The 17070-nt window shown below is 43.8% G+C and overlaps 9 non-coding genes across 9 annotated transcripts; all 9 read right to left on the reverse strand.

The window, feature by feature from the left end:
- Positions 1–1379: 1379 nt before the first annotated feature.
- Positions 1380–1451, reverse strand: TRNAG-CCC (transfer RNA glycine (anticodon CCC)). The gene has a single exon. It is a non-coding gene; the product is annotated as a tRNA-Gly (tRNA).
- Positions 1452–2984: 1533 nt separating this feature from the next.
- TRNAG-UCC (transfer RNA glycine (anticodon UCC)) lies at positions 2985–3056 on the reverse strand. The gene has a single exon. It is a non-coding gene; the product is annotated as a tRNA-Gly (tRNA).
- A 3117-nt stretch (positions 3057–6173) lies between these two features.
- TRNAG-UCC (transfer RNA glycine (anticodon UCC)) lies at positions 6174–6245 on the reverse strand. Its single transcript has one exon. It is a non-coding gene; the product is annotated as a tRNA-Gly (tRNA).
- A 1522-nt stretch (positions 6246–7767) lies between these two features.
- On the reverse strand, positions 7768–7839 carry TRNAG-CCC (transfer RNA glycine (anticodon CCC)). Its single transcript has one exon. It is a non-coding gene; the product is annotated as a tRNA-Gly (tRNA).
- Positions 7840–9373: 1534 nt separating this feature from the next.
- On the reverse strand, positions 9374–9445 carry TRNAG-UCC (transfer RNA glycine (anticodon UCC)). Its single transcript has one exon. It is a non-coding gene; the product is annotated as a tRNA-Gly (tRNA).
- Positions 9446–10967: 1522 nt separating this feature from the next.
- On the reverse strand, positions 10968–11039 carry TRNAG-CCC (transfer RNA glycine (anticodon CCC)). Its single transcript has one exon. It is a non-coding gene; the product is annotated as a tRNA-Gly (tRNA).
- A 1533-nt stretch (positions 11040–12572) lies between these two features.
- Positions 12573–12644, reverse strand: TRNAG-UCC (transfer RNA glycine (anticodon UCC)). The gene has a single exon. It is a non-coding gene; the product is annotated as a tRNA-Gly (tRNA).
- Positions 12645–14156: 1512 nt separating this feature from the next.
- Positions 14157–14228, reverse strand: TRNAG-CCC (transfer RNA glycine (anticodon CCC)). The gene has a single exon. It is a non-coding gene; the product is annotated as a tRNA-Gly (tRNA).
- A 1533-nt stretch (positions 14229–15761) lies between these two features.
- On the reverse strand, positions 15762–15833 carry TRNAG-UCC (transfer RNA glycine (anticodon UCC)). The gene has a single exon. It is a non-coding gene; the product is annotated as a tRNA-Gly (tRNA).
- Between the last annotated feature and the right edge of the window lie 1237 nt (positions 15834–17070).

Consider the following 17070-nt stretch of genomic DNA (forward strand, 5'->3'; position numbering starts at 1 on the left):
GAAACCAAGGACAAAGCTGTGCAGAAGAGAAGAATGGAAAGCAGCAATACAAATAATAGATATGAACACATAGAGGCAGCATGGGAAGCAAAGCAGGGAAGAGAAATAGAGAACATTCCATGAAATGCCCAGGAGATAGATAAGAGCAGAACAAAAAAGGGAAGAATGAAATTCAAAGCCTCCACATAAAAGTGTTTGAAGGTCCCACCAGTCATTCATGCTTATTATTGTGTGCCTTTACTTTCAAAGTACAGTGTGGAGCTTTTGACGATCCCTCTCTTGTATTTCAGCAGACACAGATAGTTGAGAAGTCTTTTCTCACATAGCTGGCACAAGCTTGCGCTTTTCCTTGCTGGTAGCGTGGAAATGACAGCTTGGTCCTTGGAAGTAAAATCAAGCAAAATTAGCAGAGGATGGTTTCGATCCATCGACCTCTGGGTTATGGGCCCAGCACGCTTCCGCTGCGCCACTCTGCTCCGTTGTGAAAGTGTTCTTTTTATGCAGATAAGGAGCATTAGGCAGAGTAGCATGGGATTGGTCTGGCTCTCACCTCATTTGCATAAGTATATCCCAAGGCATGCTGGGTGCAGAAAAACTTCATCTTCCCCTCTCACAATCAGTCATAACTGAAAGTCAGACACTCTTAGGCACTAGCCGTTTCAGGCCTTTATCAAGACAGTAGCTCTTGAACCATCTCTCTCTCGCTCTGTGATCCTAGCACTAGCATGCTCAGGATTTGGCTTTACCTTGGAGCCAGAGATATACCCGGTGAGGGCTTGCCCGGTGTGAGGCTTTTGAGCGTTTGGGAGCGTTCGGGACGTGAGTGGACGTTGGACAGGAAACTATGCGAATATGAAGCCTCCAACATTCCTGCTTCAGTGAGTGGTTCTTTCCATGGACATCTGACTCTTGGATTCCTCTCAACTTGCCTTCTGATAAAACATTTTGTGAGCAGCAGTTTCCTTTGACAGCTACAAGGTGGCGCTACATTCAGGTGAGAGCACAAGTATGCACAAAATGTTAGGGACTTTTGCCAGATTTATCGGTGGATCTTGCATATTTTTTCAGAGGCTAGATATTGCCTAGAAATGCTTTTTAACATAGAGATGCTGGAGTTACAATGTCTGGTCGGGCCTCAGCCCTTCCATTGTTTGCCCACTGTAACAAATTTATTACCAGCACATGTGTGTTGTGACTCTGCTTTATGAAACTTATCATATATTAGGACAATGTATGTAGCAGAAGGTGCGATTGAGATGTTTGCCCACGTATTTGTTTATTTTTTTATATATGGCTGATTAATCTGTTCGTGAAATTTCCATTTTGTGACATGTTGCATTACAATATATCCTGCTTGCAGAATATATAAGTATTTTCAGTGCGTTGGCCGGGAATCGAACCCGGGTCAACTGCTTGGGAAGCAGCTATGCTCACCACTATACCACCAACGCCCTCTGATGTGTTAGCTCTCGGTTCTAAATATTACGTTGCAGAAATCAATGACTATCTTGCACCAGCTTCAATGGTGCATTTGGTTTAGATACCAACATGAGAAGCAGTAGAACGTTTTTTGCAGAGGGTAAGGAACTGGGGATTGAAACCAAGGACAAAGTTGTGCAGAAGAGAAGAAATGAAAAGCAACAGTACAAATAGTAGAAATGAGCATATATAGGCAGCATGGGAAGCAAAGCAGGGAAGAGAAAGAGAACATTCCATGAAATGCCCAGGAGATATATAAGAGCAGAACAAAAAGGGAAGAATGAAATTCAAAGCATGCCCAGAAAGTTGTGTGAAGCTCCCACCAGTCAGTCATTTATGGTTATAATTGTGTGTCTTTACTTTCAAAGTACAGGGTTGTACCTTTCACGATCACTCTTGTATTACACAGACACGAATAGTTGAGAAGTCTTTTCTCACATAGCTGGCACAAGCTTGCACTTTTCCTTTCTGGCTATGTGGAAATGACAGCTTGGTCCTTGGAAGGAAAATCAAGCAAAATTAGCAGAGGATGGTTTCGATCCATCGACCTCTGGGTTATGGGCCCAGCACGCTTCCGCTGCGCCACTCTGCTCCTTTGTGAAAGTGTTCTCTTTATGCAGATGAGGAGGCATTCAGAGAAGTGACGTGGGATTGGTCGGGCTCTCACCTCATTTGCCTAAGTATATCGCAAGGCATGCTGGGTGCAGAAAATCTTTATCTTCCCCTCTCACAATCAGTCACAACTGAAAGTCCAGACCCTCTTAGGCACTAGCCGTTTCAGGCCTTTAACAAGACAACAGCTCTCCGACGCTCTCTGTCTTTCTCTCTCTCTGTGATCCTAGTGCTTGCATGCTCAGTATTTTGCTTTTCCTGGGAGCCAGAGATCTACCCGGTGAGGGCTTGCCGGTATAAGGCTTTAGAGCGTTTGGGAGCGTTCGGTACATGAGAGGACGTTGGACTGGAAGCTATGCAAATTTGAAGCATCCAAACTTCCTGCTGCAGTCGGAGGCTCTTTCCATGGACATCTGCCTTTTGGATTCCTCTAAACTTGCCCTCTGATGAAACATTTTGTGAGCTGCAGTTACCTCCGACGGCTACAAGGTGGTGCTACATTCAGGTGAGGGCACAAGTATGCACAAAATGTTGGGGACTTTTGCCAGATTTATTGCTGGACCTTGCATATTTTTTTCAGAGGCTAAATATTGCCTAGGAAATGCTTTTTAACATAGAGATGCTGGAGTTAAAATGTCTGGTCGGGCCTCAGCCCTTTCATTGTCTGCCCACTGTAACATATTTTTTTACCAGTACATGTGAGTGGTGACTCTGCTTTATGAAACTTATCATATATTAGGACAATGAATATAGCAGAAGGGGCGATCGAAATGCTTGCCTACATATTTGTTTATTTTTTATATAATGGCTGATTAACCTCTTAATTATATTACCATTTTGTGAAATGTTGCTTTAAAATATATCCTGCTTGCAGAATATATAAGTATTTGTACTGCGTTGGCCGGGAATCGAACCCGGGTCAACTGCTTGGAAGGCAGCTATGCTCACCACTATACCACCAACGCCCTCTGATCTTTGTGCTCTCGGTTCTAAACATTAGGACCCTGAGTTCAATGACTATCATGCACCAGCTTCAATGGTGCATTTGGTTTAGATACCAACATGAAAAGCAATAGAAAGTTTTTGTAGAGGGTAAGGAACTGGGATTGAAACCAAGGACAAAGCTGTGCAGAAGAGAAGAATGGAAAGCAGCAATACAAATAATAGATATGAACACATAGAGGCAGCATGGGAAGCAAAGCAGGGAAGAGAAATAGAGAACATTCCATGAAATGCCCAGGAGATAGATAAGAGCAGAACAAAAAAGGGAAGAATGAAATTCAAAGCCTCCACATAAAAGTGTTTGAAGGTCCCACCAGTCATTCATGCTTATTATTGTGTGCCTTTACTTTCAAAGTACAGTGTGGAGCTTTTGACGATCCCTCTCTTGTATTTCAGCAGACACAGATAGTTGAGAAGTCTTTTCTCACATAGCTGGCACAAGCTTGCGCTTTTCCTTGCTGGTAGCGTGGAAATGACAGCTTGGTCCTTGGAAGTAAAATCAAGCAAAATTAGCAGAGGATGGTTTCGATCCATCGACCTCTGGGTTATGGGCCCAGCACGCTTCCGCTGCGCCACTCTGCTCCGTTGTGAAAGTGTTCTTTTTATGCAGATAAGGAGCATTAGGCAGAGTAGCATGGGATTGGTCTGGCTCTCACCTCATTTGCATAAGTATATCCCAAGGCATGCTGGGTGCAGAAAAACTTCATCTTCCCCTCTCACAATCAGTCATAACTGAAAGTCAGACACTCTTAGGCACTAGCCGTTTCAGGCCTTTATCAAGACAGTAGCTCTTGAACCATCTCTCTCTCGCTCTGTGATCCTAGCACTAGCATGCTCAGGATTTGGCTTTACCTTGGAGCCAGAGATATACCCGGTGAGGGCTTGCCCGGTGTGAGGCTTTTGAGCGTTCGGGACGTGAGTGGACGTTGGACAGGAAACTATGCGAATATGAAGCCTCCAACATTCCTGCTTCAGTGAGTGGTTCTTTCCATGGACATCTGACTCTTGGATTCCTCTCAACTTGCCTTCTGATAAAACATTTTGTGAGCAGCAGTTTCCTTCGACAGCTACAAGGTGGCGCTACATTCAGGTGAGAGCACAAGTATGCACAAAATGTTAGGGACTTTTGCCAGATTTATCGGTGGATCTTGCATATTTTTTCAGAGGCTAGATATTGCCTAGAAATGCTTTTTAACATAGAGATGCTGGAGTTACAATGTCTGGTCGGGCCTCAGCCCTTCCATTGTTTGCCCACTGTAACAAATTTATTACCAGCACATGTGTGTTGTGACTCTGCTTTATGAAACTTATCATATATTAGGACAATGTATGTAGCAGAAGGTGCGATTGAGATGTTTGCCCACGTATTTGTTTATTTTTTTATATATGGCTGATTAATCTGTTCGTGAAATTTCCATTTCGTGACATGTTGCATTACAATATATCCTGCTTGCAGAATATATAAGTATTTTCAGTGCGTTGTCCGGGAATCGAACCCGGGTCAACTGCTTGGGAAGCAGCTATGCTCACCACTATACCACCAACGCCCTCTGATGTGTTAGCTCTCGGTTCTAAATATTACGTTGCAGAAATCAATGACTATCTTGCACCAGCTTCAATGGTGCATTTGGTTTAGATACCAACATGAGAAGCAGTAGAACGTTTTTTGCAGAGGGTAAGGAACTGGGGATTGAAACCAAGGACAAAGTTGTGCAGAAGAGAAGAAATGAAAAGCAACAGTACAAATAGTAGAAATGAGCATATATAGGCAGCATGGGAAGCAAAGCAGGGAAGAGAAAGAGAACATTCCATGAAATGCCCAGGAGATATATAAGAGCAGAACAAAAAGGGAAGAATGAAATTCAAAGCATGCCCAGAAAGTTGTGTGAAGCTCCCACCAGTCAGTCATTTATGGTTATAATTGTGTGTCTTTACTTTCAAAGTACAGGGTTGTACCTTTCACGATCACTCTTGTATTACACAGACACGAATAGTTGAGAAGTCTTTTCTCACATAGCTGGCACAAGCTTGCACTTTTCCTTTCTGGCTATGCGGAAATGACAGCTTGGTCCTTGGAAGGAAAATCAAGCAAAATTAGCAGAGGATGGTTTCGATCCATCGACCTCTGGGTTATGGGCCCAGCACGCTTCCGCTGCGCCACTCTGCTCCTTTGTGAAAGTGTTCTCTTTATGCAGATGAGGAGGCATTCAGAGAAGTGACGTGGGATTGGTCGGGCTCTCACCTCATTTGCCTAAGTATATCGCAAGGCATGCTGGGTGCAGAAAATCTTTATCTTCCCCTCTCACAATCAGTCACAACTGAAAGTCCAGACCCTCTTAGGCACTAGCCGTTTCAGGCCTTTAACAAGACAACAGCTCTCCGACGCTCTCTGTCTCTCTCTCTCTCTGTGATCCTAGTGCTTGCATGCTCAGTATTTGGCTTTTCCTGGGAGCCAGAGATCTACCCGGTGAGGGCTTGCCGGTATAAGGCTTTAGAGCGTTTGGGAGCGTTCGGTACATGAGAGGACGTTGGACTGGAAGCTATGCAAATTTGAAGCATCCAAACTTCCTGCTGCAGTCGGAGGCTCTTTCCATGGACATCTGCCTTTTGGATTCCTCTAAACTTGCCCTCTGATGAAACATTTTGTGAGCTGCAGTTACCTCCGACGGCTACAAGGTGGTGCTACATTCAGGTGAGGGCACAAGTATGCACAAAATGTTGGGGACTTTTGCCAGATTTATTGCTGGATCTTGCATATTTTTTTCAGAGGCTAAATATTGCCTAGGAAATGCTTTTTAACATAGAGATGTTGGAGTTAAAATGTCTGGTTGGGCCTCAGCCCTTTCATTGTCTGCCCACTGTAACATATTTTTTTACCAGTACATGTGAGTGGTGACTCTGCTTTATGAAACTTATCATATATTAGGACAATGAATATAGCAGAAGGGGCGATCGAAATGCTTGCCTACATATTTGTTTATTTTTTATATAATGGCTGATTAACCTCTTAATTATATTACCATTTTGTGAAATGTTGCTTTAAAATATATCCTGCTTGCAGAATATATAAGTATTTGTACTGCGTTGGCCGGGAATCGAACCCGGGTCAACTGCTTGGAAGGCAGCTATGCTCACCACTATACCACCAACGCCCTCTGATCTTTGCGCTCTCGGTTCTAAACATTAGGACCCTGAGTTCAATGACTATCATGCACCAGCTTCAATGGTGCATTTGGTTTAGATACCAACATGAAAAGCAATAGAAAGTTTTTGTAGAGGGTAAGGAACTGGGATTGAAACCAAGGACAAAGCTGTGCAGAAGAGAAGAATGGAAAGCAGCAATACAAATAATAGATATGAACACATAGAGGCAGCATGGGAAGCAAAGCAGGGAAGAGAAATAGAGAACATTCCATGAAATGCCCAGGAGATAGATAAGAGCAGAACAAAAAAGGGAAGAATGAAATTCAAAGCCTCCACATAAAAGTGTTTGAAGGTCCCACCAGTCATTCATGCTTATTATTGTGTGCCTTTACTTTCAAAGTACAGTGTGGAGCCTTTGACGATCCCTCTCTTGTATTTCAGCAGACACAGATAGTTGAGAAGTCTTTTCTCACATAGCTGGCACAAGCTTGCGCTTTTCCTTGCTGGTAGCGTGGAAATGACAGCTTGGTCCTTGGAAGTAAAATCAAGCAAAATTAGCAGAGGATGGTTTCGCTCCATCGACCTCTGGGTTATGGGCCCAGCACGCTTCCGCTGCGCCACTCTGCTCCGTTGTGAAAGTGTTCTTTTTATGCAGATAAGGAGCATTAGGCAGAGTAGCATGGGATTGGTCTGGCTCTCACCTCATTTGCATAAGTATATCCCAAGGCATGCTGGGTGCAGAAAAACTTCATCTTCCCCTCTCACAATCAGTCATAACTGAAAGTCAGACACTCTTAGGCACTAGCCGTTTCAGGCCTTTATCAAGACAGTAGCTCTTGAACCATCTCTCTCTCGCTCTGTGATCCTAGCACTAGCATGCTCAGGATTTGGCTTTACCTTGGAGCCAGAGATATACCCGGTGAGGGCTTGCCCGGTGTGAGGCTTTTGAGCGTTTGGGAGCGTTCGGGACGTGAGTGGACGTTGGACAGGAAACTATGCGAATATGAAGCCTCCAACATTCCTGCTTCAGTGAGTGGTTCTTTCCATGGACATCTGACTCTTGGATTCCTCTCAACTTGCCTTCTGATAAAACATTTTGTGAGCAGCAGTTTCCTTCGACAGCTACAAGGTGGCGCTACATTCAGGTGAGAGCACAAGTATGCACAAAATGTTAGGGACTTTTGCCAGATTTATCGGTGGATCTTGCATATTTTTTCAGAGGCTAGATATTGCCTAGAAATGCTTTTTAACATAGAGATGCTGGAGTTACAATGTCTGGTCGGGCCTCAGCCCTTCCATTGTTTGCCCACTGTAACAAATTTATTACCAGCACATGTGTGTTGTGACTCTGCTTTATGAAACTTATCATATATTAGGACAATGTATGTAGCAGAAGGTGCGATTGAGATGTTTGCCCACGTATTTGTTTATTTTTTTATATATGGCTGATTAATCTGTTCGTGAAATTTCCATTTTGTGACATGTTGCATTACAATATATCCTGCTTGCAGAATATATAAGTATTTTCAGTGCGTTGGCCGGGAATCGAACCCGGGTCAACTGCTTGGGAAGCAGCTATGCTCACCACTATACCACCAACGCCCTCTGATGTGTTAGCTCTCGGTTCTAAATATTACGTTGCAGAAATCAATGACTATCTTGCACCAGCTTCAATGGTGCATTTGGTTTAGATACCAACATGAGAAGCAGTAGAACGTTTTTTGCAGAGGGTAAGGAACTGGGGATTGAAACCAAGGACAAAGTTGTGCAGAAGAGAAGAAATGAAAAGCAACAGTACAAATAGTAGAAATGAGCATATATAGGCAGCATGGGAAGCAAAGCAGGGAAGAGAAAGAGAACATTCCATGAAATGCCCAGGAGATAGATAAGAGCAGAACAAAAAGGGAAGAATGAAATTCAAAGCATGCCCAGAAAGTTGTGTGAAGCTCCCACCAGTCAGTCATTTATGGTTATAATTGTGTGTCTTTACTTTCAAAGTACAGGGTTGTACCTTTCACGATCACTCTTGTATTACACAGACACGAATAGTTGAGAAGTCTTTTCTCACATAGCTGGCACAAGCTTGCACTTTTCCTTTCTGGCTATGTGGAAATGACAGCTTGGTCCTTGGAAGGAAAATCAAGCAAAATTAGCAGAGGATGGTTTCGATCCATCGACCTCTGGGTTATGGGCCCAGCACGCTTCCGCTGCGCCACTCTGCTCCTTTGTGAAAGTGTTCTCTTTATGCAGATGAGGAGGCATTCAGAGAAGTGACGTGGGATTGGTCGGGCTCTCACCTCATTTGCCTAAGTATATCGCAAGGCATGCTGGGTGCAGAAAATCTTTATCTTCCCCTCTCACAATCAGTCACAACTGAAAGTCCAGACCCTCTTAGGCACTAGCCGTTTCAGGCCTTTAACAAGACAACAGCTCTCTGACGCTCTCTGTCTCTCTCTCTCTCTGTGATCCTAGTGCTTGCATGCTCAGTATTTGGCTTTTCCTGGGAGCCAGAGATCTACCCGGTGAGGGCTTGCCGGTATAAGGCTTTAGAGCGTTTGGGAGCGTTCGGTACATGAGAGGACGTTGGACTGGAAGCTATGCAAATTTGAAGCATCCAAACTTCCTGCTGCAGTCGGAGGCTCTTTCCATGGACATCTGCCTTTTGGATTCCTCTAAACTTGCCCTCTGATGAAACATTTTGTGAGCTGCAGTTACCTCCGACGGCTACAAGGTGGTGCTACATTCAGGTGAGGGCACAAGTATGCACAAAATGTTGGGGACTTTTGCCAGATTTATTGCTGGACCTTGCATATTTTTTTCAGAGGCTAAATATTGCCTAGGAAATGCTTTTTAACATAGAGATGCTGGAGTTAAAATGTCTGGTCGGGCCTCAGCCCTTTCATTGTCTGCCCACTGTAACATATGTTTTTTACCAGTACATGTGAGTGGTGACTCTGCTTTATGAAACTTATCATATATTAGGACAATGAATATAGCAGAAGGGGCGATCGAAATGCTTGCCTACATATTTGTTTATTTTTTATATAATGGCTGATTAACCTCTTAATTATATTACCATTTTGTGAAATGTTGCTTTAAAATATATCCTGCTTGCAGAATATATAAGTATTTGTACTGCGTTGGCCGGGAATCGAACCCGGGTCAACTGCTTGGAAGGCAGCTATGCTCACCACTATACCACCAACGCCCTCTGATCTTTGTGCTCTCGGTTCTAAACATTAGGACCCTGAGTTCAATGACTATCATGCACCAGCTTCAATGGTGCATTTGGTTTAGATACCAACATGAAAAGCAATAGAAAGTTTTTGTAGAGGGTAAGGAACTGGGATTGAAACCAAGGACAAAGCTGTGCAGAAGAGAAGAATGGAAAGCAGCAATACAAATAATAGATATGAACACATAGAGGCAGCATGGGAAGCAAAGCAGGGAAGAGAAATAGAGAACATTCCATGAAATGCCCAGGAGATAGATAAGAGCAGAACAAAAAAGGGAAGAATGAAATTCAAAGCCTCCACATAAAAGTGTTTGAAGGTCCCACCAGTCATTCATGCTTATTATTGTGTGCCTTTACTTTCAAAGTACAGTGTGGAGCTTTTGACGATCCCTCTCTTGTATTTCAGCAGACACAGATAGTTGAGAAGTCTTTTCTCACATAGCTGGCACAAGCTTGCGCTTTTCCTTGCTGGTAGCGTGGAAATGACAGCTTGGTCCTTGGAAGTAAAATCAAGCAAAATTAGCAGAGGATGGTTTCGATCCATCGACCTCTGGGTTATGGGCCCAGCACGCTTCCGCTGCGCCACTCTGCTCCGTTGTGAAAGTGTTCTTTTTATGCAGATAAGGAGCATTAGGCAGAGTAGCATGGGATTGGTCTGGCTCTCACCTCATTTGCATAAGTATATCCCAAGGCATGCTGGGTGCAGAAAAACTTCATCTTCCCCTCTCACAATCAGTCATAACTGAAAGTCAGACACTCTTAGGCACTAGCCGTTTCAGGCCTTTATCAAGACAGTAGCTCTTGAACCATCTCTCTCTCGCTCTGTGATCCTAGCACTAGCATGCTCAGGATTTGGCTTTACCTTGGAGCCAGAGATATACCCGGTGAGGGCTTGCCCGGTGTGAGGCTTTTGAGCGTTTGGGAGCGTTCGGGACGTGAGTGGACGTTGGACAGGAAACTATGCGAATATGAAGCCTCCAACATTCCTGCTTCAGTGAGTGGTTCTTTCCATGGACATCTGACTCTTGGATTCCTCTCAACTTGCCTTCTGATAAAACATTTTGTGAGCAGCAGTTTCCTTCGACAGCTACAAGGTGGCGCTACATTCAGGTGAGAGCACAAGTATGCACAAAATGTTAGGGACTTTTGCCAGATTTATCGGTGGATCTTGCATATTTTTTCAGAGGCTAGATATTGCCTAGAAATGCTTTTTAACATAGAGATGCTGGAGTTACAATGTCTGGTCGGGCCTCAGCCCTTCCATTGTTTGCCCACTGTAACAAATTTATTACCAGCACATGTGTGTTGTGACTCTGCTTTATGAAACTTATCATATATTAGGACAATGTATGTAGCAGAAGGTGCGATTGAGATGTTTGCCCACGTATTTGTTTATTTTTTTATATATGGCTGATTAATCTGTTCGTGAAATTTCCATTTTGTGACATGTTGCATTACAATATATCCTGCTTGCAGAATATATAAGTATTTTCAGTGCGTTGGCCGGGAATCGAACCCGGGTCAACTGCTTGGGAAGCAGCTATGCTCACCACTATACCACCAACGCCCTCTGATGTGTTAGCTCTCGGTTCTAAATATTACGTTGCAGAAATCAATGACTATCTTGCACCAGCTTCAATGGTGCATTTGGTTTAGATACCAACATGAGAAGCAGTAGAACGTTTTTTGCAGAGGGTAAGGAACTGGGGATTGAAACCAAGGACAAAGTTGTGCAGAAGAGAAGAAATGAAAAGCAACAGTACAAATAGTAGAAATGAGCATATATAGGCAGCATGGGAAGCAAAGCAGGGAAGAGAAAGAGAACATTCCATGAAATGCCCAGGAGATATATAAGAGCAGAACAAAAAGGGAAGAATGAAATTCAAAGCATGCCCAGAAAGTTGTGTGAAGCTCCCACCAGTCAGTCATTTATGGTTATAATTGTGTGTCTTTACTTTCAAAGTACAGGGTTGTACCTTTCACGATCACTCTTGTATTACACAGACACGAATAGTTGAGAAGTCTTTTCTCACATAGCTGGCACAAGCTTGCACTTTTCCTTTCTGGCTATGTGGAAATGACAGCTTGGTCCTTGGAAGGAAAATCAAGCAAAATTAGCAGAGGATGGTTTCGATCCATCGACCTCTGGGTTATGGGCCCAGCACGCTTCCGCTGCGCCACTCTGCTCCTTTGTGAAAGTGTTCTCTTTATGCAGATGAGGAGGCATTCAGAGAAGTGACGTGGGATTGGTCGGGCTCTCACCTCATTTGCCTAAGTATATCGCAAGGCATGCTGGGTGCAGAAAATCTTTATCTTCCCCTCTCACAATCAGTCACAACTGAAAGTCCAGACCCTCTTAGGCACTAGCCGTTTCAGGCCTTTAACAAGACAACAGCTCTCCGACGCTCTCTGTCTTTCTCTCTCTCTGTGATCCTAGTGCTTGCATGCTCAGTATTTTGCTTTTCCTGGGAGCCAGAGATCTACCCGGTGAGGGCTTGCCGGTATAAGGCTTTAGAGCGTTTGGGAGCGTTCGGTACATGAGAGGACGTTGGACTGGAAGCTATGCAAATTTGAAGCATCCAAACTTCCTGCTGCAGTCGGAGGCTCTTTCCATGGACATCTGCCTTTTGGATTCCTCTAAACTTGCCCTCTGATGAAACATTTTGTGAGCTGCAGTTACCTCCGACGGCTACAAGGTGGTGCTACATTCAGGTGAGGGCACAAGTATGCACAAAATGTTGGGGACTTTTGCCAGATTTATTGCTGGACCTTGCATATTTTTTTCAGAGGCTAAATATTGCCTAGGAAATGCTTTTTAACATAGAGATGCTGGAGTTAAAATGTCTGGTCGGGCCTCAGCCCTTTCATTGTCTGCCCACTGTAACATATTTTTTTACCAGTACATGTGAGTGGTGACTCTGCTTTATGAAACTTATCATATATTAGGACAATGAATATAGCAGAAGGGGCGATCGAAATGCTTGCCTACATATTTGTTTATTTTTTATATAATGGCTGATTAACCTCTTAATTATATTACCATTTTGTGAAATGTTGCTTTAAAATATATCCTGCTTGCAGAATATATAAGTATTTGTACTGCGTTGGCCGGGAATCGAACCCGGGTCAACTGCTTGGAAGGCAGCTATGCTCACCACTATACCACCAACGCCCTCTGATCTTTGTGCTCTCGGTTCTAAACATTAGGACCCTGAGTTCAATGACTATCATGCACCAGCTTCAATGGTGCATTTGGTTTAGATACCAACATGAAAAGCAATAGAAAGTTTTTGTAGAGGGTAAGGAACTGGGATTGAAACCAAGGACAAAGCTGTGCAGAAGAGAAGAATGGAAAGCAGCAATACAAATAATAGATATGAACACATAGAGGCAGCATGGGAAGCAAAGCAGGGAAGAGAAATAGAGAACATTCCATGAAATGCCCAGGAGATAGATAAGAGCAGAACAAAAAAGGGAAGAATGAAATTCAAAGCCTCCACATAAAAGTGTTTGAAGGTCCCACCAGTCATTCATGCTTATTATTGTGTGCCTTTACTTTCAAAGTACAGTGTGGAGCTTTTGACGATCCCTCTCTTGTATTTCAGCAGACACAGATAGTTGAGAAGTCTTTTCTCACATAGCTGGCACAAGCTTGCGCTTTTCCTTGCTGGTAGCGTGGAAATGACAGCTTGGTCCTTGGAAGTAAAATCAAGCAAAATTAGCAGAGGATGGTTTCGATCCATCGACCTCTGGGTTATGGGCCCAGCACGCTTCCGCTGCGCCACTCTGCTCCGTTGTGAAAGTGTTCTTTTTATGCAGATAAGGAGCATTAGGCAGAGTAGCATGGGATTGGTCTGGCTCTCACCTCATTTGCATAAGTATATCCCAAGGCATGCTGGGTGCAGAAAAACTTCATCTTCCCCTCTCACAATCAGTCATAACTGAAAGTCAGACACTCTTAGGCACTAGCCGTTTCAGGCCTTTATCAAGACAGTAGCTCTTGAACCATCTCTCTCTCGCTCTGTGATCCTAGCACTAGCATGCTCAGGATTTGGCTTTACCTTGGAGCCAGAGATATACCCGGTGAGGGCTTGCCCGGTGTGAGGCTTTTGAGCGTTCGGGACGTGAGTGGACGTTGGACAGGAAACTATGCGAATATGAAGCCTCCAACATTCCTGCTTCAGTGAGTGGTTCTTTCCATGGACATCTGACTCTTGGATTCCTCTCAACTTGCCTTCTGATAAAACATTTTGTGAGCAGCAGTTTCCTTCGACAGCTACAAGGTGGCGCTACATTCAGGTGAGAGCACAAGTATGCACAAAATGTTAGGGACTTTTGCCAGATTTATCGGTGGATCTTGCATATTTTTTCAGAGGCTAGATATTGCCTAGAAATGCTTTTTAACATAGAGATGCTGGAGTTACAATGTCTGGTCGGGCCTCAGCCCTTCCATTGTTTGCCCACTGTAACAAATTTATTACCAGCACATGTGTGTTGTGACTCTGCTTTATGAAACTTATCATATATTAGGACAATGTATGTAGCAGAAGGTGCGATTGAGATGTTTGCCCACGTATTTGTTTATTTTTTTATATATGGCTGATTAATCTGTTCGTGAAATTTCCATTTCGTGACATGTTGCATTACAATATATCCTGCTTGCAGAATATATAAGTATTTTCAGTGCGTTGGCCGGGAATCGAACCCGGGTCAACTGCTTGGGAAGCAGCTATGCTCACCACTATACCACCAACGCCCTCTGATGTGTTAGCTCTCGGTTCTAAATATTACGTTGCAGAAATCAATGACTATCTTGCACCAGCTTCAATGGTGCATTTGGTTTAGATACCAACATGAGAAGCAGTAGAACGTTTTTTGCAGAGGGTAAGGAACTGGGGATTGAAACCAAGGACAAAGTTGTGCAGAAGAGAAGAAATGAAAAGCAACAGTACAAATAGTAGAAATGAGCATATATAGGCAGCATGGGAAGCAAAGCAGGGAAGAGAAAGAGAACATTCCATGAAATGCCCAGGAGATATATAAGAGCAGAACAAAAAGGGAAGAATGAAATTCAAAGCATGCCCAGAAAGTTGTGTGAAGCTCCCACCAGTCAGTCATTTATGGTTATAATTGTGTGTCTTTACTTTCAAAGTACAGGGTTGTACCTTTCACGATCACTCTTGTATTACACAGACACGAATAGTTGAGAAGTCTTTTCTCACATAGCTGGCACAAGCTTGCACTTTTCCTTTCTGGCTATGCGGAAATGACAGCTTGGTCCTTGGAAGGAAAATCAAGCAAAATTAGCAGAGGATGGTTTCGATCCATCGACCTCTGGGTTATGGGCCCAGCACGCTTCCGCTGCGCCACTCTGCTCCTTTGTGAAAGTGTTCTCTTTATGCAGATGAGGAGGCATTCAGAGAAGTGACGTGGGATTGGTCGGGCTCTCACCTCATTTGCCTAAGTATATCGCAAGGCATGCTGGGTGCAGAAAATCTTTATCTTCCCCTCTCACAATCAGTCACAACTGAAAGTCCAGACCCTCTTAGGCACTAGCCGTTTCAGGCCTTTAACAAGACAACAGCTCTCCGACGCTCTCTGTCTCTCTCTCTCTCTGTGATCCTAGTGCTTGCATGCTCAGTATTTGGCTTTTCCTGGGAGCCAGAGATCTACCCGGTGAGGGCTTGCCGGTATAAGGCTTTAGAGCGTTTGGGAGCGTTCGGTACATGAGAGGACGTTGGACTGGAAGCTATGCAAATTTGAAGCATCCAAACTTCCTGCTGCAGTCGGAGGCTCTTTCCATGGACATCTGCCTTTTGGATTCCTCTAAACTTGCCCTCTGATGAAACATTTTGTGAGCTGCAGTTACCTCCGACGGCTACAAGGTGGTGCTACATTCAGGTGAGGGCACAAGTATGCACAAAATGTTGGGGACTTTTGCCAGATTTATTGCTGGATCTTGCATATTTTTTTCAGAGGCTAAATATTGCCTAGGAAATGCTTTTTAACATAGAGATGTTGGAGTTAAAATGTCTGGTTGGGCCTCAGCCCTTTCATTGTCTGCCCACTGTAACATATTTTTTTACCAGTACATGTGAGTGGTGACTCTGCTTTATGAAACTTATCATATATTAGGACAATGAATATAGCAGAAGGGGCGATCGAAATGCTTGCCTACATATTTGTTTATTTTTTATATAATGGCTGATTAACCTCTTAATTATATTACCATTTTGTGAAATGTTGCTTTAAAATATATCCTGCTTGCAGAATATATAAGTATTTGTACTGCGTTGGCCGGGAATCGAACCCGGGTCAACTGCTTGGAAGGCAGCTATGCTCACCACTATACCACCAACGCCCTCTGATCTTTGCGCTCTCGGTTCTAAACATTAGGACCCTGAGTTCAATGACTATCATGCACCAGCTTCAATGGTGCATTTGGTTTAGATACCAACATGAAAAGCAATAGAAAGTTTTTGTAGAGGGTAAGGAACTGGGATTGAAACCAAGGACAAAGCTGTGCAGAAGAGAAGAATGGAAAGCAGCAATACAAATAATAGATATGAACACATAGAGGCAGCATGGGAAGCAAAGCAGGGAAGAGAAATAGAGAACATTCCATGAAATGCCCAGGAGATAGATAAGAGCAGAACAAAAAAGGGAAGAATGAAATTCAAAGCCTCCACATAAAAGTGTTTGAAGGTCCCACCAGTCATTCATGCTTATTATTGTGTGCCTTTACTTTCAAAGTACAGTGTGGAGCCTTTGACGATCCCTCTCTTGTATTTCAGCAGACACAGATAGTTGAGAAGTCTTTTCTCACATAGCTGGCACAAGCTTGCGCTTTTCCTTGCTGGTAGCGTGGAAATGACAGCTTGGTCCTTGGAAGTAAAATCAAGCAAAATTAGCAGAGGATGGTTTCGCTCCATCGACCTCTGGGTTATGGGCCCAGCACGCTTCCGCTGCGCCACTCTGCTCCGTTGTGAAAGTGTTCTTTTTATGCAGATAAGGAGCATTAGGCAGAGTAGCATGGGATTGGTCTGGCTCTCACCTCATTTGCATAAGTATATCCCAAGGCATGCTGGGTGCAGAAAAACTTCATCTTCCCCTCTCACAATCAGTCATAACTGAAAGTCAGACACTCTTAGGCACTAGCCGTTTCAGGCCTTTATCAAGACAGTAGCTCTTGAACCATCTCTCTCTCGCTCTGTGATCCTAGCACTAGCATGCTCAGGATTTGGCTTTACCTTGGAGCCAGAGATATACCCGGTGAGGGCTTGCCCGGTGTGAGGCTTTTGAGCGTTTGGGAGCGTTCGGGACGTGAGTGGACGTTGGACAGGAAACTATGCGAATATGAAGCCTCCAACATTCCTGCTTCAGTGAGTGGTTCTTTCCATGGACATCTGACTCTTGGATTCCTCTCAACTTGCCTTCTGATAAAACATTTTGTGAGCAGCAGTTTCCTTCGACAGCTACAAGGTGGCGCTACATTCAGGTGAGAGCACAAGTATGCACAAAATGTTAGGGACTTTTGCCAGATTTATCGGTGGATCTTGCATATTTTTTCAGAGGCTAGATATTGCCTAGAAATGCTT

Source organism: Lissotriton vulgaris, chromosome 9, assembly GCF_964263255.1.
Source record: "Lissotriton vulgaris chromosome 9, aLisVul1.2, whole genome shotgun sequence".
NCBI lineage: Eukaryota > Metazoa > Chordata > Amphibia > Caudata > Salamandridae > Lissotriton > Lissotriton vulgaris.